The 23062-nt window shown below is 44.5% G+C and overlaps 1 protein-coding gene and 1 pseudogene across 2 annotated transcripts in view; both read right to left on the reverse strand.

The window, feature by feature from the left end:
- The window catches only part of LOC106149996 (ubiquitin carboxyl-terminal hydrolase 42-like), a 107486-nt gene that overhangs the window by 29807 nt on the left and 54617 nt on the right, over positions 1–23062 (reverse strand). The gene's annotated exons all lie outside the window — the stretch shown is intronic.
- Positions 20934–21252, reverse strand: LOC102024770 (annotated as a pseudogene).

Consider the following 23062-nt stretch of genomic DNA (forward strand, 5'->3'; position numbering starts at 1 on the left):
GCCATTCTGGAACATGGTGCTCTGAGGCTTCCTTCTCAAGGCAAGGTCTTTCACCTTTGCAGTTTTGAGGCTGCAAAGGGTGGAGACTTGCTGCTCGTGATGCCCTCAGGCCATCTTTTCCATTCTGTTCCTTCTCAGCAACAGAGATCTCCTCAGCCTTATCTTTGCAGTCCCCAGCTTTACTGGAGCTTCCTTTCTGGCCAAATGCACAACATTTTAAATCATCCTGCTGGGCTCTTTGCTCTTGAGTCTCAATATAAATCTGGTTAAAAGCCCCCAACAACAGCCATGCTACTTCCCCAACATGATGACACCTCAAGGGTTGCTTGCCAGCCATGCAAACTAACAGATTTCTCACTCCCCACTGGCTAGGCCACTCCTCACCCTCACTGGATGGCTGAGATCTTGTTTAATCTATATATTATAGCTGTGCAATAAATTATCCCCCAACACTTTCCTTTAGTTTTTTAGGTCTGAGAATCAGTGCTGTGACTCAGTGGTTTAGCCTCAGTCTTTCTTGAGGTTTCTCAGGGCTATGAGTCACATTTAGGTTATATGGGGATGAAGATTTAAAGGCTCACTTCCTTATTATTGGCTGACCTCCGTTCCTCCCCATGGGGACCTTGGCATGAGGAGACCCATTTTCCATTCCCCAGAGCAGAGGGACGGAAAGAATGAGAATGAAGCTGCAGTGTCTTTTGAACTAATCCCAGAAATCACACACCACTCATGCTCTCTTGTAATGACTCACAGACAACCTTAGTATTATATGAGAGGGAACTTGACATGGGTGTGAAGACCAGGAATTTTTTTCCCATACTGCAGATTGAGCCCAAGACCTTTGTAGGGAGCCACACCACCACTGCCACCCTTTTTCTCAATTTGGAGATGGTCTCTTGAAGTCACTGGATGCAAAGCTGAATGATAGATGGGATCAGGGTGAAGAAAAACCAGGGCCTTGACTCAATGCTGCTCCCCCTGGAACTGGAAGCACCTCGGATGTTCCCCATTCCATGGGGAAATGTATTGCTGTGCATTCACACAGCAGAGCAAGCTACAGAAATGTGGATGCAGAGTGCATAACGTGCAGACATCGAGGGATACCACGGGCACCACTGCACTGAGGGAGCAGACAAGCGGCAGCTCTTGTTCACTGCCCCCAGCACAGGACCGTAGAGGCAGCACAATGAAGCGGTCTTGGTGAAGTCACAGGGCTGGGGCAGAAGCCAACAAGTGGACAGGAGATGCTGGGGTGCTGGGAATGTCTTGTTCATGACCAGGGTCCTGATCATGTTGACTGAGGGTGAGGAATGGGAAAGGCTGTGAATCATCCTGAAAGCAACATGGGATTGTGTATCAATTCCAGCACGAGAGAAGCCCTCAGCCCGGCAGGCCTTTGCTGGGCAAGGTGAGCTCACAGTGACCATGTGGTGTGTTCCTCCTGCAGGGAGGCTGTGCAGGGTGTGAGCCCTGTCCTGGCCTCAGGAGAGAGCCCAGGCCCCAGGGTCCAGCACCCACGAGCAAAAGACACGACCAAGGCCATCTTCGTGCCAGGATCACCATGCTGCCTTCCCTCAAGAGGAGCCGAGACCAGGCCTTTCACACCCCACCCTGGCGCTCCTTCCCTGAGAGCTGTTCATCTGCTTTGGTGCATTCCCTTTAAGTCCCTGCTGTTGAGGTCAGTCTGTGGACCTGCTCCCTGCCCTTGTGGTTTGGGGCCGGATGTAGGAATGTATGGAGAAGGAGCAGAGCTCCCCTGATGGGGACAGCAGGAGCTGACAGGGCAGGCCGGGTAGGCACCTGGCTAATCCACTCCTCTGGGCTACACCTTCCAGCCCTGCACGGTGAGAACACTGAGTCTTAGGGTGTGAGGAGGCTTCGCCCGCTCCTAAAGGGAAGGATTAGAGCCCAGCCTGGAGGAAGGTGCTGCTCTGTGGCGATGAAGAATTCCCATGTGGCGGGGGGAGGAGAAGATCTGACAGTCCAAGGTTGTGAAGGCCGTGCGCGGTGGCTGCAATGTCACTGGCCCAGGAATGGGATTAGAGTCTGCTGTGTAGGCCCGGGCTGTAGCTGTGGAGAGGCCTGTGGCGGCGGCAGCGGTGGAGCTGCGTGAGGAGCGGGAAGACCGTGACCACCAAGCTCAGTGCGCAAGGCCGCCAACCCGGCGCGGGTGGGGTGAGCACGGGAGACCCGCGCCACGCAGGACTCGGGCAGTCGGTGTGGGACCGGCCGTACCCGCCAAAATTTCCCCACTGAGGGACCGGGTGAGGCCGCCTCCCTCCGGTGGGCGGGGGTGTGGTGGGGTGGCTTCCGAGCAGAGCTGTGGGTTCCTGCCATTCGGCCCTCTCGTGGTGGGCGGAGCCTGCGGAGCAGAGCTGTAGGTTCCCGCCATTCTGCCCTCGCGTGGTGGGGTGGCTGCAGAGCCGAGCTGTCGGTTCCCGCCATTCTGCCCGCGCGTGGTGGGCGGGGCCTGAGGAGCTGAGCTGTGGGTTCCCGCCATTCCGTCCTCGCGTGGTGGGCGGGGCCCGCGCTGTCCTCTGGGAGCGGTGCTGGCGCGAGGGTGAAGCGGCTCCACAGACCAGCGCGGGTCGGGCGGGAGGCCCGTGGCCCCGGAGCCGCCGCAGCCGCAGCTTCAAGGTCAGCCGCCTGTGTGGGACCTGCTGAGCCCAGGTCGGGGAGCCTGAGGGCGCACCCACGCCCGCCCCTTGGGAGCGGCCCTTCGTGCCCTCACCGGCGCGCCTCCCGCCCCATCCCGCCGAGCCGGGTGCCTCTGGTCTGCCCTCTGAGACGCGCCGGCCCGGCTCTCTGCGGGCCCCAGCGCGCCCCCCGCGTTCTCTTCCCCTTGCTGCCCAGTGTCAGCGCAGGACTGGGACCAGACGGTTTGTAACTTTCTGCCGCAATTCCGCCTTTGGCCAGAAGAGGGAGGAATTGTGTTCCGCGTACTTCACCGTCAAAACACCCCTTCAGCAAGTTTGACATTTTGTAGCAGTTTGGCCAGTGCTTCCTCTGGAAGGGATTTGTTGAGAGCATATTGTCTGGGTGCCACAGCAGCGATGGTGTGTCCCATGGACTGCATGGTGTAAAAAGACAAATTTGAGCTAAAGGAGCCCTTTCAAGCTGAATTGTGTTTTCTCTTTTTGTTTCTTTCCTATGTCCCTTGGTATGATTAGAGAACCATTGCTGGTATTTACCTTTAGAAAGGGCAATTCCAAATAAGAGTTGCTTTTCAGAAAGATATTAACACTTTAAAAATCCTTTTATGTAGTTTTTTCTCCTTTTGTGAAGGGCCTAAGTCCACTAATCTACTCTGATTTCAGTGGGGTTGTTGTCATAACAGCCTTTGGTTAGAAAAATCCCGTAATTGAAGATTGTTGTACAGATCCCACGTTCTGGCCTTGGAAACCAGAAGAGGAAGAGGGACTGGTTGTCAGAGTCTGAGGATGAGCTACAGGAGGACGTGTGGGGTCTTTTGATGGAGTTCCTTGGTTAGCACCTTCCTTCCTGCCTCAGCCTTCTTTCTGGTCAGAGGCAGCAGAAGGACTGGTCATCAGAACTGGAGGGTGATGAGGGGGACACGTGTGGGTGTTCTGACTTGGTCTGGAGGATAAACTCTCAGTCCTTACCTCAGTTCCCTGGCCGGAAGGGAAGGCAGAAGTGGTTGTCTGGGTCTAAGAAGGAGTCACACAAGGCACTGGGGAAACCTGGCCCTGTTCCTCAGCACATGTGTGACATGGCACTGCCATGCAGACTCCAAACGACCCTGAAGAGGAGGTGCCTGTTGTCAGTGCTGCCTGAGTGCTATGAGCCCTTTCCCAGGCTGATTAGGTAAGGAGACCCCAGCCCAGATGGCAGACCCAATGTGGTTCTTTCAGAACCAAGAGATTTGTATCCTTTCCTCTTCCCACACAGAAGGGAGGGCGTGTGAACCAGGAGCACACAGCTAGCTGCTGCTACCCAGGCCCTCACTCTGTTGCTCCTCCAGGACTGTGTGGGCTGAGCCTGAGTATCCTGCAGATGAACATCCGTCTCCCTACTCTTCCCTCTACCTGCATGGGGCCCCATCCACAACCTTCTTCCAGCCAAGCCCAGTTCTCCTTGTCTTGCCTTGTTGGAAACCCTGTGCCAAGTCCCAAGTTAACACCCTGCTCTCTTCGCAGAGAATCCTGTGGTCGGGATTTTTGGCCCAGAAAAGAACCTGAGCCATCCGACAAGGTGGGGTCCTCTCTCCTGAGCTGGACCCTCAGTGCAGCACAGCCTGGTGGGGGCAGGATTCCAGTTCCACAGTCCTCCTTCAGGCCCTGTCTATGTGAGGCCCTCCCATCTGATCTGCCGTCTCAGAATACAGCACCAGGCCTTGGCTTTTATGGCAGGCTGTGTATCTCAGCCTAGAGCCTCGGAGATCTGAGTCCAGGCAACAGTCTTCCCTGGATAGATCCTCTCTGGCTATTGCTGCCTAAGATCCTTTCCTCCAGCGCTCAGGAACTCCTCTGCTGTTGCTTCTCATACCCTCTTCTGATCCAAGACGTTAAGGCCTTATCTCAAAGAATCCCTTGGAGGTGCCACTGTGGGCATCATGGCCTCCTTTCTCCAGACTGCTCTCATTTGCAAACAATCCTAGGCCCCCTGACTTTCCCCCACAACCAGGTTACACAACACTGGCATATCTGCTGTGAGTGGAGTCTATCCTACTCCCCCGTCCCTCCTTTTGCAGGTGTGGCTTCTCTCTAACCACCATCCTCTCTCCACATCAGTACGCCCTGGCTATGGTCGTTTCCTACTTCAGCCAGGCTGGTCTCTTCCCAGGGCAGCACCAGAGAATCCACTTCTTCCGGACTTAGAGTGCACTGCCTCCTCCCCACAGGCCACAGTGAGCCCCTGGAGCGGAAAGGAGAGAGGGACTGTAATGTGACCTGTGGCTTGAAATCTGTGCAGTTGAGTCTATAGGAAACAACTACCTTGGAGGACACTGTTCTAAAGCTTTTCATAGGAAAACTAACAAAGTTCCCCAAAGTTGAAGTTCAAAACATGAAGGTGAAGAAACACAGAGCCTTCCAGACAGGACAGGCAGCAGGAAGGTACATGTGGTTGCCAGCTCACAGTCTGAACAGGAGCCATTTTGACTCTCCTGAGGCTTCCCCCCGGACCGTTACCAAACGTCACGTTATCCCCTGCCTCTGCATTCACAAGGCAGTGTCCCATGCACACCATCCTTACAAAGCACAGACCTTAAAGTACACAGTGCTCCCTGTTTGTGTTTCTTCCAGTCTCTCCCCAAACCAGGAGGCTTTATCTCTTTTGCCTTATAATCATACCAAGATATATGTCAGAGGCTCACAGGCCTTCTGGCTGCTGCTTTGCTGATTAATTAATCTAGTCCAGGGTAGATTTTTCTCTTTGAATTCCCCATCTCTACGATTTCTCTTCAATCAAACCAACACATTATCCTGATACAGTGATACCATGGTTCACAAACTCAATACTCTCCGTGATTCTGGTCCCAAGCTGAAATGGACAAGAACTGAATCAAATTTACCCATAAGGTCAACATTGAACCTAACCATTGAATTTTTAAAATTAAATTGATTGGTACAATTCACATATACACAATGATCACATTCATCATAGGGAATTTGTACCTGTACATGATATATCGTGATTCCTGTTTTTCCCCATTCCCCTCCCCTCCCTTCCATCCCTCTTCCCCTCATTTACAAAGCTTTGCTTCCATTTTCCCTTCTTTTCTCATTTTTTCTTTTTCCCCTCCCCTTTCCTAGTTCCCCTTTCCTTTTCAACAATTTCTTCCTATTTTACAATATCAATTATACATTTTTATTCTTATTTGCACCTTTAGTTTCTCACACCAGAGAGACAATGTAATATTTACAAATAGGTGTCCAATTTATTGCACGTAAGAGTCTAATTTCTCTGGCTAGTGTTTCCAGAACCATACTGAATGGGAGTGGTGATAGTGAACATCCTTGTCACGTTCCTGATTTTAGAGTGAAAGCTTTCAGTTTTTGAGTATTTAATATGATGTTAGCTGTTGGTTTTTCACAGATGGCTTTTATCAGATTGAGATAAAGACCACTTATTCCAATCTTCTGTAGGATTTTTTTTAATCATGAAAGGTATTAGACTTTCTCCAATGCTTTTTCTGAATCTATTGAGATGATTATGTGATTTTTGTCTTTGGCTCTATGGATATGGTGTATTACATTTATTGGAGCACATATGTTGAAGCATTCCTATACCCTCGGGATGAATCCTACTTGACCATAGTGTATAATGTTCTTAGTGATACGCTACATTCTGTTTGCTAGTATCTTATTGAGGACTTTTGTGTCTATGTTCATCAGCAATATGGGCCTGTAGTTCTGTTATTTAGTTGGATCCTTCTCCGGTGTTGGTACCAAGATAATACTTGCTTCCAAGATTGACTTTGGGAGTATTGCTTACCTTTCAATTTCATTAAAGAGTTTGAGGAATAATGCCATTAGATCTGTGAAGCTTGCAACATGCAGCAATGAATCCATCCAGACCTGGGCTTTTCTTTTGGGGTAAGTTTTTAATTATATTTTTTATTTCATTGACTAATATTGCTGTTATTTAGAATTTTGATGTCTTCTTGACTCCACTTTGGTCATTCGTATGTGTCTAGGAATCTATCTGTTTCCTCTGTTTTCCATCTTATTAGAGTAAAGGTGCTTGGAGTAGATATTTAGGATCTGGACTTCCACAGGGTTCACTGTGATTTCAGTTTTTTCATTCTTAGTTGCATAAATTTGCATATTTTCTTTCCTGTTTTTTAAAGCAAAAATTCTTCTGGTGCACCCAATTTTGTGTGAGTATCCAAGTCAGAGCCAGAATCTGGACTGATTAACCCCACCAAGTGTGTAGCAGGACTACTGCTACTGGGTGTAGATCACCCCCCACTGAGTGTGGCGGGGCTGATCTTGCCCACAACACTGACTCTTCTCATGCATTGGTCATAGGGCGGGGGGAGTGCCCTTGTCCTGTCACTGACTAAGGCTCCATGCCTGCTTGCACTGTTGGTTGCAGGGCAGGGGAGTGAGGTGCCCTTGTCCTGCTGCTGGCCAAGGCCAGCTGCCTGTTTGTGCCGCTGGTTACAGAGCACGGAGATGCTTCCAGTCCTTTGTAGCTAGGGCTAAGACTGCAAACAGAGTCTGGTGGTCCTAGCTCCTATTTCTCAGGATTCCCCCCAGTCTGCTGTGCAACTGCTGGCAGTCTGCTGTGACTGGACAGCCCTTCCCTCATTCCACTGGCAGTAAAAGGACCCTGGGGGTGTTCTGCTGCTGGAGCTGAAGCTCTGAGACCTTTAAATAAAATGGTGACCCCTCCTGTCCACTGATGCTGCTGCTCCGCACAGCTGTGTGCCAGGGTATTGGTCCACCTCACTCAGCAACCATTGACTCTGGGGAGCCACTTGGAAACAGTGTCTTGTGTTCTCACTGCTGCCTCTGACTGCATAAGAGTCCTGGTCCAGTTTGGGTCTCCATTTTGCAGTGAGCAGGGAAGTAGTTTTCCCGGTCTCCCCATGGGGGTGGCTTCGTAGCCGCTCTTGCTGCACTGTGCAGTCCCCAGTCTGCGGTGGTGGTGAGCTATTTTCTCTGTACCAGTGAATCCTATTTTCCTCTTCTCTGTCAATTCCCCCTGGTTCCTATGAGCCCTCCACTCACTTTGGTTCCTTTCTGGGCTGTTGTTTTCCAGACTCTCAGCACTTCGTCCTGGAGAAACTAAGGTGCTGGCACTCACCACTCCGCCGTTTCTCTCTTGCTGCTAACCACTGACTTTGATTCAGTCCTCATCCAACTTGGTTTGTGACCAGAATCGTGGAAAGAATCAAGTTTGTGAACCAGTGTATGACTGTATTTCTTTCCTTTCTTTCACTGAGCCTTCCAAATGTACTGTCCTGTGTCTCTATCTTCTATTTTCTGTCAAAGTATCTCCACACAGTTAATTAGAAAAAGAACGGCCCATTTTCAAGTCAGTGAAAACATCACAATCTCTTTCTTTCGGTGTGTTGGTTCACACCTTTAATCCCAGTTACTTAAGCGGCCCAGGCATGAGAATTGCTTGGGTCCATGGCTTTAGGCCACCCAGGAAACTTTAATGGGATCCTGTTTCAAAACTAAACACAGAGAAAGCAAAAGTCCAAAGCAGTGTTCTCCATCCCTGAGCTGCCAGCTTCTGCAGCTCTTTAGTCAAGTCCCATTAAAATATGTGATTTTGGTTCAGTATTTGGGTGAAGGATTTAGTTCAGGATTTAAGGGACTTGGGCTTTTTTTCTTCAGTATTTAAGGATCTGTTTGAAAGATTTGGGTTGAGAATGAAAGTTTAGAGTTGGAAGGAGCAGATATTTTGCAAACAGCTGCAGAACTGACTAATTAATTGAGGCTGATGCCCCGCTGGGCCAATCATGGAGCCAGGATGGTGCAGGAACTGAGCGCCCTGCCCATCAGACATCAAAGCCTGGCTCAACCCAGGCCAAGCCAGGATGAGTGGAAATGAGTGATCTGCTTCCAGTCCCTGGTCCACCACAGCACAGAGGAGCAGAGGTGACCAAAGAGACCAACACCCAGGAGGAGTGTGTTGCTTCAGGATGCAGCAATACCCTACCACAAACTCTAAGTGAGAGACAGACTTGGAAGTTAGGTTTGGGAGGGTGACGACTAAATGGGTTATCTGCTGGGATCCCCTGGGAGGTCTGAGTACAGACCAGAAAGGTCACAGGGCCTGTATTATGTTTTGGGAGGCCAGGTTTGGTAGAAGTAGTAGTTGGGGGAGTGGAGAAGTCCTGAAGAAGAAGACATTTAATATTACGTTTGCACTGTGACACTACTGCCTACATCCTGCAGAAACTAGTGACCTGAACTACTATAGCTCAATACAAGGATGGTCTAAATGTCTTCAATAAATCATAGTTCAATCTTTGTTTTGGTGAAGGGCTGTTCATGAGTGGTTCCTGGGGTTTGTCAATACCCCATTGAAATTTGATGCTACTGTTATCACTGCATTTACTACTATAGCCAAGGTAACATATGAGTGGTTTTCTCTCTGTGCCAATATCTGAATTGCCAGGGTTTTATAAACAATACTGTGGCTTGCTTCTGGGGAATGGGGCACTGGGCAAAGAATTTGCAGACCTCAGCACAAAAACAAACAAACCAAAAACAGAAACATGAACATGTGTCTTAGTTATTCATTTCTAAGACAAAATACCTGACACCCAAAGTCAAAGAGGGAAAGGTTTATGTAGCTCAGTTTTTAGAGATTTGGTCCATAATCAGCTGACTCCAAGGCAGGGTGGCATATGGCAGAGGGGCAACAGTTCAAGGTGGTAGAAGACAGTAAATGCAACAAGGAACCTTAACAGCATCTTTCTGCTACTTTTATACTCTATCGTGGAGGACAGCAACGTCTTCTTCCTCATCTCCAAGAAGAAGCAGTACAGTGTCCCCATGGACCATGGGTTCTGCATCAAGCTAAACAGGGTCAGGAATGAAACGAAGGAGCTGAGGCTGCTGTATGCCAAGGTCAAGCAGAGGTGTGTGTGCTGGATGACGGCGTTCAGGCTCCTCAAGTATGGAGTGCTCCTTTCCCAGAACTACCACATCCTACAGGAGAGGAAAGCTGTGCTGTCTTTCTTCTCCATGCTAGTTCTCCAAGATCTCACTGGTGGCAATAAATTTTTCTGAGTGGACAGGAAGAGTGATAGAGAAAGCAGCTGAAGCCCAGAGTACTGCTCTGGAAGAGGGCCACCGCGCCTGCAGGAAGTGAAGCACACAGGTGAGTATTCTGGAAAGTCAAAGTCCCCTTCATCCTTCCACCCACAGCACAGTGATTCACAGGACGCAGCACTCGTTCCCCGGCAGGATCTCCAGGGAGGAATTGCACAGGATTAATAAGCAGCAGGGTCTTGTGACTGAGTAACCCAAAGGCCTTTGTCCTCATACTGTGTCATTAGCAGAAGATTAAAAGTAGGCTGGGCGTGGTGGCGCTCGCCTGTAATGCCAGCACTCAGGAGGCTGAGGCAGAAGGATCATTGCAAGTTCAAGACCAGCCTGGGCTACAAAGTGATTTCAAACCCAGCCTGAACTGCATAGCAAGACCCTGTCTCATAAAAGACAAACAAACAAACAAACGAAAAAAAAGAAGATGAAAAGTTTCCAGATCTTACCTTGCAGGGATGACAGGCAGTCCTTCAGCCTGGACAATGGAAACACCAAGTTCTCCAACCTGATCCAGCTGGCCGACTTCTACCAACTCAACAAGGGTATGCTGCCTTGCAAAGTGAAACATCACTGCAACCGCCTGGCCTTATGACCTTAGATACCTGCCTGGTAGCACTGCAGGAAGCCAACACTGAACAGAGGAGAGGAGGACACTACCAGCCCATACCTTGGGACTTGTGCGGCAACACACATTCATGCACTGCCAATAACCAAAGGCGACTAGTTTGGTGAACTTCACAGTAACATGCTGGTTGTGGACCCCAACAACCCCTTGCACCCCAGGTGCTTTGGGGAGGAGTCGAGTAGTCCCACAAAAGCTCGGACGAAACTGGAATGAGCGTCTTGACAGGGGCCCTTTGGAAGGAGATAGAGCGGAGGAAGTGGAAGCCACCTTTTGCTCTGGAATGATGTTGACAATTAAAACTGCTATGTTTACTTTTTTTGTATTGTTCACTTTTGCGCTCCTCCTTTTGTTGTCAATATTGTACTCAGCCTATGGTAGGAGGGATGTGCCTTTTCCACATGTGAGACAGAAAGCATTTTCATTTGGCCCACTTCAGGCTGAAAAGGGTCCCCAGAGCTCCCCAGGGGGTGGCCCACACTTCCCCCAGGTTGTCGCCATGTGGGTTTGCCTCCCAAATTATAAACCAGCTTTTTTTTTTTTTTAAATTAAAAGGTGTTAGCTGTGGTCAGCACCTGGCCCTTCTCATGGACACAGTCTTGCCACCGGTCTTGGTCATTGCTGTGCACATACATCTGATCCTTTTGTCCTTAGGTGTCTAATTCTGTGTGGCGATGGAGACATGACCACATTGGGAAACTTGTGGTCCCCACAGCACAGGACCTGCTGCTAGGGGATGCAGGCCTAACCGTGTGTCTCCCCGGCCCGTGCAGTGGCCCTCATCCTTTTCTGATGGTCTCCCCAGGGGTTCAAGGTTCCGAAAAGAAACTGGCACCTTGTTGGCTAGGTGCCACATCCTGTGGGTTGCTGTGATAACAAAGTCCAGGAACATGGCCTGGAGCTCAGGACCGGGCTGGCACTTGAAGACCTCTGCTTGGTGGCCCCTGTGTCACAGCCAGCAGCTCTTCCTCTGCAGGTTTCTGTTCATGGGCACTGAGCCAGGGTTGAGAACTCTGGGCTCCTTTGTCACGTCCCTTTAGCTGAGTTGCCAGGTGTGAGGGTGACTGATAGGACCTCCTGCACAAGCAGATAATTACTGTTGTGAGCAGAACTCTGTCCTTCCCCTTGGCCACAGCTGACTGGTTTCTGTGACATCCTGCACTGATCACCTGACCCTGCCCCTGACCTGCTGTCCAGCCCCACTTCGCTTCCCCATGTCCTCCTGGTGACAGTGACATGCATAGTTCAGGGCCGGTGACAGACCAGCCACCAGTGAGTCTCTGGTGTGGAAACACTGTATCTTCGTTTACATCCCACACTCCAGTTATGTCTCTGAAATGTCTCTGTATGCGAGTGAAGAATTCTTCTTGCAAAATGTGCTTTTGGCCCTCTGTGCTCGATGGCATTTTTTTTTCTTTTCGAAGCCGGTTAATTGTCGCAACTGTTGACTCCGAGCTCATCTTTAAGTTCGTGCCTGGTAGCATCTGTACATCCACCAGTCTGTGTGTTAGGGATGGGGATGTCAGTGCTTCCATTACACCATTTTTCACTGGATGGAAGCAAAAATATTTTTTAAACTTGTAGGATATTGTCTGTGTTTACATAGACCAGTCTCCACAGTGCCTAGCCTCCTACAACGATGCTGTGGACAGCTGGGATGTGTAGAACTTCTAGGTATGAACAGATATTTTATTTAAAAGGTGATAATAACTTGACTCTGATTCGTGGTTTTGTGTGTAGCTGATTGACATAGTCTTTTGTACCCCAGCTCAAGTGAGGTCCCACACCCCTTGCTTGTCTGGCCATCTTGCACAAGTGCCTAGGAATTCCACATGACAATATCTTTCTGGGAAGGGGCTGTGGGTGTCCAGCCCCATGGCAGGGATGGGTGGACATTGGACTTTTATTTTTGTATTGACATGAATGTAAAGGGGACAGCTCAGGGTTGTTTTGGAACCTGTTGACTTTTGAGTCTCTCTGCCTGTGCTTTTTCTAAATGAAAACTCCATGAAGCAACCTGAACTACGTCAAGAAGGAAAATGCCAAACACTTTAGGTATTAGCAGTTCATAGAGAAGTCCTGTCAATAGGTGTTAGAATTTCAGAATGTATTTTTATTTGCTAAAGCTTGAAGAAACATGTGCCTCAGCTTAGCTGTTTTATCTTCTTTCTGCACTTAATACCTGACCATCTGACTGACCACTGCCACTGTGTGGGGCTGGGATGAGTTCATCATAGATTTGTGATCTGGTAGTGCAAGCTACAGTGACCATACAGTGGCCTGAGTGTATGTCTTTTCGGGGAATGCAGAAGGTGTTGATTCTGAGAGAAAATTTTTACTCTGTGTGCTTTGCTTGATTGTGTGCATAACTCTTTGGTTCATGAAGCTAATTGTGAACTTTCAGGTATATTTGTACAACTAAGGGACTGATGTTCTGTTTCTTAGAATTAGAAATAACAGTGAGTACAGTGTTAAAAAAAAATGCTCCAAACTCTCCTGGCCTTTAAGGTTTATGTTTCCAATCTGTTATAATTCTGATGGGTTTTCCTTTATGAATGATTCATTGTTTTTCTCTAACTCCTTTTAAGATTCTGTTCTTGTCTTGGACTCACAGGATTTTGACTATGATGTGTGTTTTGTGATTGTGGCTATTTGGGGTTCTATATGCTTCATTTATCTGTATGTTAAATTCTTTTACCTTATTTGGAAAGTTTCTAGCTATTATTTCAGTAAACAGGTGTTATATGCAATTATTTGTGCTATCTTCTGATTTTTCACTAATTCCAGTTAATCTTAAATGAGTCATCTTTGTATCACCAAGAAACTGTTGGACCCATTTTTCATGTTCTTATTGGGGTGTTTGTTTTCTTGTTTTGAGAGAGCATCTTGCTATGTGGTTCTGGCTGCCTTTGAACTCATTATGTAGCCCAGGCTGGCCTCAAACTCATAGTGATCCTTCCATCTCAGCCTCCCAAGTACTGGGATTACCAGCATGGGCAATCACTACCAGATCTCATGTTATTTCATTTTTAAGTTATCACTCATTAATTGGTCACTGAAAATAGCCCTGTCTTCTAGTTCTGAGACTCTGTCCTCACAGTGGACGTAGTGTTGCATCTGGTGGGCATTCTCTGAGTGACCCTCCACCTCTCTTTGGGTCCTTGCCCTCACTTTGGGGAAGAATGGAGAAGTGGGCCTGTTAGCAAGAAATGGGGGAGTCAGGACTGGTGAAGTGTGGCAAATGCAGAGAAAGCAGGAGCGCTGTCTTAGCAGCAGAGTGGTGCTGCAAGATAGGGGGCATCCTGCTCAGGAGGGCCCAGTGAATATGAGATGTACTCATAATTATCAGGTAAATTGATTTCTGAAAATCACTGCTTCACTGATTGGTGGTCTGGGCCAATCCAGAACTTAGCCTGTGTTTCTGGGAAGGGGACAAGGTCAGCATATGTAAGTATGAGTAACACTTTCATAAGGATACAGTAGAGAACAATTTCTCAATTACAAGGTACACAGAAAAGCATGTAATGCTCTTACAATGGTCAGCCACAGATAAGCATTGCAATCATCAGCTGCAGATAAATGTGATGATTTTTTCAATGTTAGTCATCTGTGTTTTGTTCTTGTTTTTTTGTGTGTGTCCCTCTAATCTGCCCCTATGATACTTTGTTGGTTTTTTGGTGGTTTTTTTTTTGTGTGTGTGTGTGGGGGGGGGGTACTGGGAATCGAACTCAGAACCTTGCGCTTGCCAGGCAGGCTCTGTGCCAGTGAACTATCCCCAGCACCCTTGATATTTTCAATAAAATCTTTAATCTCCCAAATTTATACTTTGAGTTCTTTTATGGACTCTAATCTTTTTAATATTCTGGTTATGTACATTTTGCATCATTTTGCTTATGTCTTTTATCTTTTTATTAGTGTTATCTTTATACTCACTGGTGATTTTAACTGGCTCAATCTCATATTACTTATATATTCTGTGAGACTGCCCTTTGCCTTACTGAACTGTTTTGTTATCTCTCCTGATACCGTTTGAAATAATCGGGTGTGATGCTTCTTTTGGTTTCTTCCCCTTCGATGCCCCATAAATCAGCTTTAGGGAAACTGGGATTTTTGGGAGGCATTTTGTTGGCTTGTTCTCTTATGTTTCTAATTTTGTTTTGTACTGAGGTAAGTTTATTGTAGTGGAGAGTTTTGTTTCTCATATGGAGAGCTCTTTAATTAACATGTAGTTTTCAATGATGTCCTCTGGGCATGGCAAACCTCCTGGCCCTTACCTCTGTCCCAGGATCTAGCACCTCCATTTTCTCGAGATGGAAAGTTGTAGAGTGTTTGGCTCCATCTCCAGTTCTCCCAGCATGGGCCATGATGTTGATAATGACCCTTAGGCAATCTAGATATAGGCAACTCAAGAAAACTATTTAATAACAACAGCTATGATACCTTGGCTATAGAAATAAAATGATCTTCAATTATAGCATTAACTACAAGTGAGTATTGACAAATCCTATGGACCAATAAAATAGTATTCTTGTCCATAAAAAGAGATCTGTAATTATAGTATGAACACTAAGACAGACCAAATACAGACCTATTATCAGCCAACAGTAAATATCTACTAAATGGAACTTTACCTCTGCTAATCATAGATAGTATTCAACAGGACTAGCATAAAGTTAACTATTTATCTAGAGATTCATAAAGCTTGGTAGTTATACTAGTAGAGGTGGAGTGGGTGGAAAACCCGAGAATGAAAAAAGCAAATTTAGAAAAGTAAGTGGTGGGGTATGAGAAGAAGGTGAGAAAGATAGTGGGTCATAACAGGAGTAAAAGGAAATTAAGAATGATACAGAAGAGTATAGAAAGAATAAATAAGAAATGAAGAAAACAGAAAAAAAGCAAAAACAGAAGGTGAATGAAAAAGGAAGACTTTTTAAAAGTTGGTAGGGCGTAGGATAAAAGGCAAAAGAAACTAATACAACATACGAAAAATCCAAAACCAATTGTGTCAAAGAATCAATTCTTGTGTTTTGAATGAGTGGTTTCTTTCCATGAACTACTGACTTGGAATCCAGCCAGTCACGATTTTCTTTGCCTACCTTTAGTGCCTGTGGTTCTTGGAGATGTCTCTGTGCACTAGAGGATGCTCTATTCATCCTGCCCCTGGCTGTGGGTACCATTCTGGGTAAGGCATGTGCTTGCTCCCTTGATAGATGGGGAATGCAATCAAGCCTCTGTCCTGTGATGGCTTCAAGGTGGTTTTGAGTAGACTGCTGGATTTAATTTTGGCAGTTGTGGGGTCTACTTGCTCCCTTCTCCCTGGGTATTTTCTTCATTCAGGCTTGTATTTGTTAGTTAGTCTTTACCTCTGCTGGGCTTCGCTCTGCTCAGAGTGGGGTTCCTCTCCTCTCTGCATTCTCACTTAGGGGCAGGGCACCACCCCTCTGTTGTGAGACTGTGCTTATATGTGGGGGCTGGGCCTCACTTCTTTCTCACATGGGAAGAGTGCACTTCTCTTGTCTCCTCTCTCATGTAGACACATCTGCAGCTCCTCCAGGGTGGGTCAACCCATTCAGGTCGGTGGGTGCTCCCAGTCTCTTCTCTCCTGGGTGCAGTCGCTGTGCCTCTAGAACTGTTCTGCTCCTGTGTGTGTGTGTGTACGTGTGTGCATGTGTGCATGCGTGTGTGCGTGTGCATGCGTGTGTGTGTGTGTGTGTGTGTGTGTGTGAGCTCCACTCTGGTTCTGCTCTCTCATGTGGAGGTTTTACTTTTGATCTTTAGCAAAACCAAGTAAAAAACAACTTTTCTACTACAAATTCTTTTTTGGCCAGGCATGGTAGTAGTGCACGCCTGTAATTCCAGCATTCGGAAGGATGAGGTTGGAGCATTGCTGTGAGTTCAAGGCCAGCCTGAGCTGCAAAGTGAGTTCAAGAACAGCCTGAATTGCATAGTGAAACCCTGTCTCAAAAGACCAAAAAAAAATTGTTTCTTTGCAGGGGTAAAGAAAATAAAATGTGAGTTTTGCTTAGATGAAGCCATTGTTAGGGTTTTTGATGCCCTTTGTGAGTCTGCTATATTTCATAGTCAGCTGTGTATGTAACTATAAGTATGCTATTGTGCTTACTTTAAGGGTAGTAAATGCTGTGGTAAAATTCAAAGTACCATAGAAAATAGCTGAAAAAGACAATCCCTAGCTGAGGATTGTCTGCGTATACACAGGCAGATGCTTCCAGGCTTATGAGTTGTCAGCCATGGGCAATTGAGCCCTTAGGACATATTTAGTTATTTCCAAGGACATTTTTTGTTGTCCAAATCAGGGAAGAGTTTGCTATTGGCATCTTCTTGTTGGAACAAAGATGCTCCTCTGTATCCTAAAATGTACAGGACAGTCCCTCACCAGAAGGACGATCCACACTCAAATCTGCACAGCTCAGGGTTGAAGAACTCTGGAGTAGACACAGGTACTGTATTATAGTTTACCAGGAAACATGATAATGATCTACAGGAAAATCTTCCAACTGAACAGTCACTGTGCATAGGAAATCACTTTATTCCTTTTAATGGATGCAAACTATTCTATGATGTGGCTGACCCCCAACTTGTACCCAGGCCCTTGCTGGTGGCTGTTTGGGCTGTGTTGCATTTCTGCGTTAAAAGCAGAACTACAGTGAGGATCTGAAGATGTACATCTCTGTGCCCCTTAGGGGAGGTTTCTTGAGTCACACCCCATTCTGCTGGTGTGTCCCCCAAAAGAGTGTGATTATTATCAAAGTGATCCTCCCTCCTTCCTTTTCTCTTTTTTAGATTAACAATTTTTTTCTTTTTCACTAGATTTTATTGGTACCTTTCAGATATACATAATGATCATGTTCATCATAGAGAATTTGTACCTATATAGGATAAAACTTGATTTTTTCTCGTTCCCCTACTCTCCCTTCAACCCCTCCTCCTCTCCCCATTAATGCAAGCTCTGTTTCCATTCTTCCCTTCTGTTCTCATCTTTTAAACTTTTCCCTTCTTTGCTATCCCCTTTTCCTCTCCTTTATTTCCATGGCCATTTGAACATTTTCTTCCTATTTCACAGTACCTATTATAAATTTTAGTCCTTCTTTAGAGTTTCAGTTTCTCATACCACAGAAACAGTGCAGTATGTACCTGTGTGTCCAATTTATTTCACTTAACAGTGTGATCTCAAGGTGCATCCATTTTCCTAGAAATGTCTCAAGCTTAACCTTCTATATGGCAGAGTAGTACTCCATTATCTAAAACACCACATCTTCTTTATCCATTCACCAGTTGATGCATATTTGGGGTGTTTCCAAGATTTGGCTATTACAAACTGTGTTGCTATAAACATGGTGTGCATGTATTGCTGTGCTATGATGCTTTTCTTTTGGATAGATACCAAGAAGGGGAATAGCCGCATCAAATAGAACTTCTAAACCTAGTTTTTTGAGGAATCTTCAAACTGATTTCCACAGCGGTTGGACTCCCACCAACAGTGGAGAAAGGTTCTTTTTTTTTTCCTACAGCTCTGCCAGCATTTGTTATTGGTTGATTTCTTTTTTCTTTTTATTCTTTTTGAGACAGGGTTTTGCTATGCACTTCAGGCTGGCCTTGAACTCACTTTGTAGCCCACGCTGGCCTCAAACTCCTCCTGCCTCAGCCTCTCAAGTGCTGGGATTACAGGTGTGAGCCACCACACCTGGCTTGATTCCTTGATAGTAGCCATTCTTTCTGGAATGGAATCTCAACATTGTTTTAATTTGCATCCCTCCAGGCTGAGGCAGGAGGATTGGTATGAATTCAAGATCAGCCTGGGCTACAATGTCATTTCAAGACCTGCCTGAACTGCATAGCAAGACCCTGTCTCATAAAACACAAGAAAAATTTGCATCTCTCGAATGACTAGTGATGTTGAACATTTTTTCATATATTTATTTTCTATTGTACTTCTTCATCTGAGAAGTGTGTATGCATCTCAGATGGCCATTTTTGAACTGAGTCTTTAAATTTGGTGGGGGAGGTCTGAAATTTTTTTATTACTTTATATGTTCTCAGTAGTAATCCTTTGTCTGAGAAACAGCTGACAAATTTTTTTCATATCTTATGGGTTGTCTCTTCACTCTGTTGGTGGTTTCTCTTACAATGCAAAAACTTTTTAATAAGATGAAATCTCCTTTAATATTTTGCCATAGGTCCTGTGCAATTGGGCTTTTGTTTCTAAAGTGTTTGCCTACACCACTGTCTTCAAGAGTTCTTATGCTATCTTCCAGCATATTTAGTGTTTCTGGCTTAAAATTTAGATCTTTGATCCATTTCAAATCTAGTTTAGTGCATGGTGAAAGACATGGCTACAATTTTAATCTTTGGCATGTGCAAAGCCAGTTTTTACAACATCTTTTGTTAAAGAGGCTGTCTTTCTTCCAGGGAAGGTGTTTGACACCTTTGTCAAAGATAAGGGGGCTAAGTATGTCTGGAGTTGCTTCTGCATCTTTTAATCAGTTCCAATGATTCTTGGGTCTGTTTTTTTTTTTTTTTTTTGCCAGTAACAGGCTGCTTTTATCACAATATCTTCATACTATAATTTCAAGTCAGGAATTGTGATGCTCCCTGCCTTGCATTTCTTGCCCAGAATTGCCCTTGGTATTCTAGGTCTCTTCTGGTTTCAAATGAATTTTAGGATTGTTTTCTCTAATTCTGTGAGATATGCTGTTGGAATTTTGATCAGGATTGCATTGAATCTGTATAACAATTTTGGAAGTGTGGCCATTTTCACTGTACTGGTCCTTCCTACCCAAAAGCAAGGGATATCTTTCCATTTTGTGATGTCCTCTTCGATCTCCTTTTTCAAAGTACTGTAGTTTTCAATGTAGAGGACTTTTACTTCCTTTGTTAGATTGATTCGTAGGTATTTCATTGTTTTGGATGTATTGTGAAATGTGTTGTTTCCCTAATTTCTCTCTCAGTGAGTTTATTACTCATGTACAGAGGGCTGCTGATTTTTGAGTGTTGACTTTGTATCAGGCTATACTACTGATTTTCCTTAGCAAAGCTGGAAGTGTTTTAGTGGAGTTTTGGGGGTCTTCTATGTAGAGTATCATACCATCCTTAATGATGACAATTTAATTTCTTCCTTTCCTATCATTATTCATTTTATTTCTTTGTCTTGGCTAGGTGCTCTGGATAAAGTTTCCAGAACTACATTGAATAAGAGTGGTGACAATGGACATTCTTGTTCCTGATCATAGAGTGAAGGCTTTCAATTTTTTTCCATTTAGTATGATGTTGGCTGTTGGGCTGTCATAGATGGCTTTTATTGGATTGAGATAAAGACCATCTATTCCAATTTTCTGTAAGGTTTTTATCATGAATGGGTGTTGAATTTTGTCAAAACTTTTTTAGCATCTATTGAGACGAACCTATGGTTTTTATCCATGGCTCTGTTAATATGGTGTATTACATTTATTGATTTGTGTATGTTGAATCATTCTTGCATTTATGGGATGAATCCTACTTGCTCATGGTGTATAATCTTCTTGATGATTTGCTGTATTCTGTTGGCCAGATTTTTGCATCTGTCTTCATTAGGGAGATTGGGCTGTAGTTCTCTTTCTTAGTTAGGTCCTTCTCTTGTTTTGGTGTCAGCGTAATGCTTTCTTGCAGAATTGGAATGAATTTGGAAGTGTTGCTTCCCTTTCCATTTCATTAAAGAGTTTGAGAAGTAGTAGTGTTAGGTCTTCTCTAAATTTCTTGTCGAATTCAGCAGTGAATCTATCAGGGTCTGGGCTTTTCTTTATTGGTAGGTTTGTCGTTATCTCCTCAGATTCCTAGATTGATACCTGTTTATTTAGAATTTTTATATTTTCTTGATTCAGCTTTGGTAATTCATATATAACTAAGAATCTGTCCATTTCCTTTGTATTTTCTATTTTATTAGAATGCAACTTCTTGATTTTTTTGTGAGAAAAGTTAAATGCTCTTTATTTGGTGTTATACATACATCACACTAAAATGCCTTTCCATATGCCAAAGGCAGCGCTTTTTTAGATACAGGGAATTCTAATTAAATTGGCATAGTCAAGACCAAAAACATAGACATTGCTTTCCTGTGTTCACCCATTCCCTTTAACAGGCTCATAAACACAAACTCAAACAGGGGAGTGTTGCTTGGTTTTGAGACAATGAGGGATTTCCCCTTATTTAACCATAGTCACAGAACCAATTATACAAATCTAAATATAAAACCAACCTTCAGTAAGTTTTGAGATGACATTCTCAATCTTTGTGAAAAGTTGAAAATTACTAATCAAGTCCAAGCATATATTTGGAAAGGGAAAATAGTGATAGCATTTACTAACCTGAAATGACTATCAAAACTTGGGGAAAAAAAGATATCCATCTAACTACAAGCCAATTTTACTTAAAGCAGGACAGTCCTACAAAAATATTATGTCAGGCCACTCATGATCTGAATTCTGGTGTATGAGATTTATGAAGTTATGGTACACATAAAAAAGCCATGAGACATTTCTGCTCTGTAATAAATAAGGTAGTGACTATTACTCTTTAGTAGCCTTTTTGAGGTAAGCAATTAAGTCTGCCATTTCTCCCTTCCTTTTGATGACAGTGAAGATCATTTTTGTTCCAGGGATGTACTTCTTGGGATTCTCCAAATACTCCATCAATGTATCATCTCCCCAAAGGATACCTTTGTTCTTGTTGGCTTCTGTGTAGGAAAATCCAACATCCTGACCTCTCTTCCACCCAAAGAGACCATGGAGATTTTGGCCCGGTCTTGTGCTTGCCTCCCTTTTCAACAGTGTGGCACTGGGCACACTTCTGTACAAAAATCTTCTTGCTTTTCTCAGCATCACCCATTTTTAAACCTGCTGAAGCTTCTGTGCCAGGTGGTCACTGCTCTTTCCTCATTACCACAAGGAAGGCTCCAGTTCAGAAGCCAGATGTCCTGCTCTCTAGAATACAACTTCTTAAAGTCAGTAGAAATGATCATCTGGATTTCTGCAGGGTCTGTTGTGATTCCACCCTTTTCATTCCTAATTGCATGGATTTGAGTCTTGCTTTCTTTTTGTTTTCTTTTTTAGGCCAAGGTTTGTCAATTTTATTTAATCTTTTGAAGAGCCAACTTCTCAATTCATTGAGTCTTGGTATTGTTTTGTTAGTCTCCACTGCATTAATTTATATTTTGAGGTTTATAATTTCCTTTCTCATATGAGCATTGGGCCTGGCTTCCTGGTTTTTTTTCCTAGAAACTTGAGGTTCCACATTAAGTTGTTTATTTGAGCTTGCTCTGTTTTTCTGATATGGGTATTTCACTGCTATAAATTTCCCCCTTAGGATTGCTTTCATTGTGTCTCATAAGTCCAAGTATATTGTATTGCATTATTGTTTAATTGTAGAAACTGTCTAATTTCTTGTTTAATTTCATTTGTGTTCCATTGGTTGTTCAGGAAGGTGCTATTTAATTTCCATATTCTCAAGAAGTTCTTGTTGTTTCTTTCTTTTGCCATTGGTTTCCAATTTCATCACACTACAGTCTGATCACATGCATGGGATAACTTCAACTCCTTTATATTTACTTAAGCTTGTTTTAGAGCTAGTATGTGGTCTACTTTGGTGAATATCCCATATGTATCTGACAAGAATGTGTATTCTGAATCTGTGGCGTAGACTACTCTGTAGACATTTACTAAGTCCATTTGTTCAAAAGTTTGGTTCAGTTCTGACATGTATTTGTTAAATTTTTGTCTAGTTAATCTATTTGTGGCAGTGGGGTATTGAGTTCCTCCAATACAACTGTACTAGTGCTTATTTGATTTTTCAAGTCTCTTCATATTTGTTTTATATAGTTGGGTGCACTGGTATTTGTTGCATATATATTTGTAATTGTTATCTCTTCCTTTTTGATTGTTCCCATTAACAAGGATGTAATGACCTTTTTTGTCTCTCTTCATCAATCTTGACTTTAATCCACTTTGTGTACAATAGCTACCCCTGGATTTTCTGGGTTTCTGTCACATGGAGTAGTTTTCAATCTTTTGACTTTCAGTCCATGAATTTCCTTTTGAATTAAATGTGTGTCTTGTATTCTGCACATTGTTGGATCTTGCTTTCTCATCCATGTACCAGTCTCTTTCTTTTGACTGGTGAATTGAGACCATTTATACTGATGATTACAACTGATATGTGTTCACTTAATTTCATATTATTTTCCGGTTGTTGGCTCCCCTTTATTCCCCTCTGTTTGTCTGCCTTGCCTGGTGGGTTCATTCTGTTGGAGTTTATGGAGTTGTCGTCCTTGTTATCTCTTTCTAGAATGTCCTTCAGAACATTTTTGAATGGTGTTGTGGTGTTCAAAAGTTTCCTCAGGTGTTCTTCATCATGGAAGTATCTTATTTCTCCATCACTTTTCAAAGATATTTTTGTGGGGTAAAGCAATCTGAGATGGAGGTTGTTTTCTTTTCAGGCTTGAAATACTTCCCTCCAAGCTGTCTTTGACTTGAGGGTTTGTGTTGAGAAGTCAGCAGTGATTCTGATGAGCTTTCTTTATAGGTGATTTGTTTCTTTTGTATAACAGCTTTTAATATTATATTCTTGTGCTCAATTTCTGGAATCTTGACTATTATATGCCTTGCTATAGCTTTTTTTCATCATGGCTAATTTGCATTCT

Source organism: Chinchilla lanigera, unplaced genomic scaffold (genome assembly GCF_000276665.1).
Source record: "Chinchilla lanigera isolate Chin_1 unplaced genomic scaffold, ChiLan1.0 scaffold00059, whole genome shotgun sequence".
Lineage (NCBI taxonomy): Eukaryota > Metazoa > Chordata > Mammalia > Rodentia > Chinchillidae > Chinchilla > Chinchilla lanigera.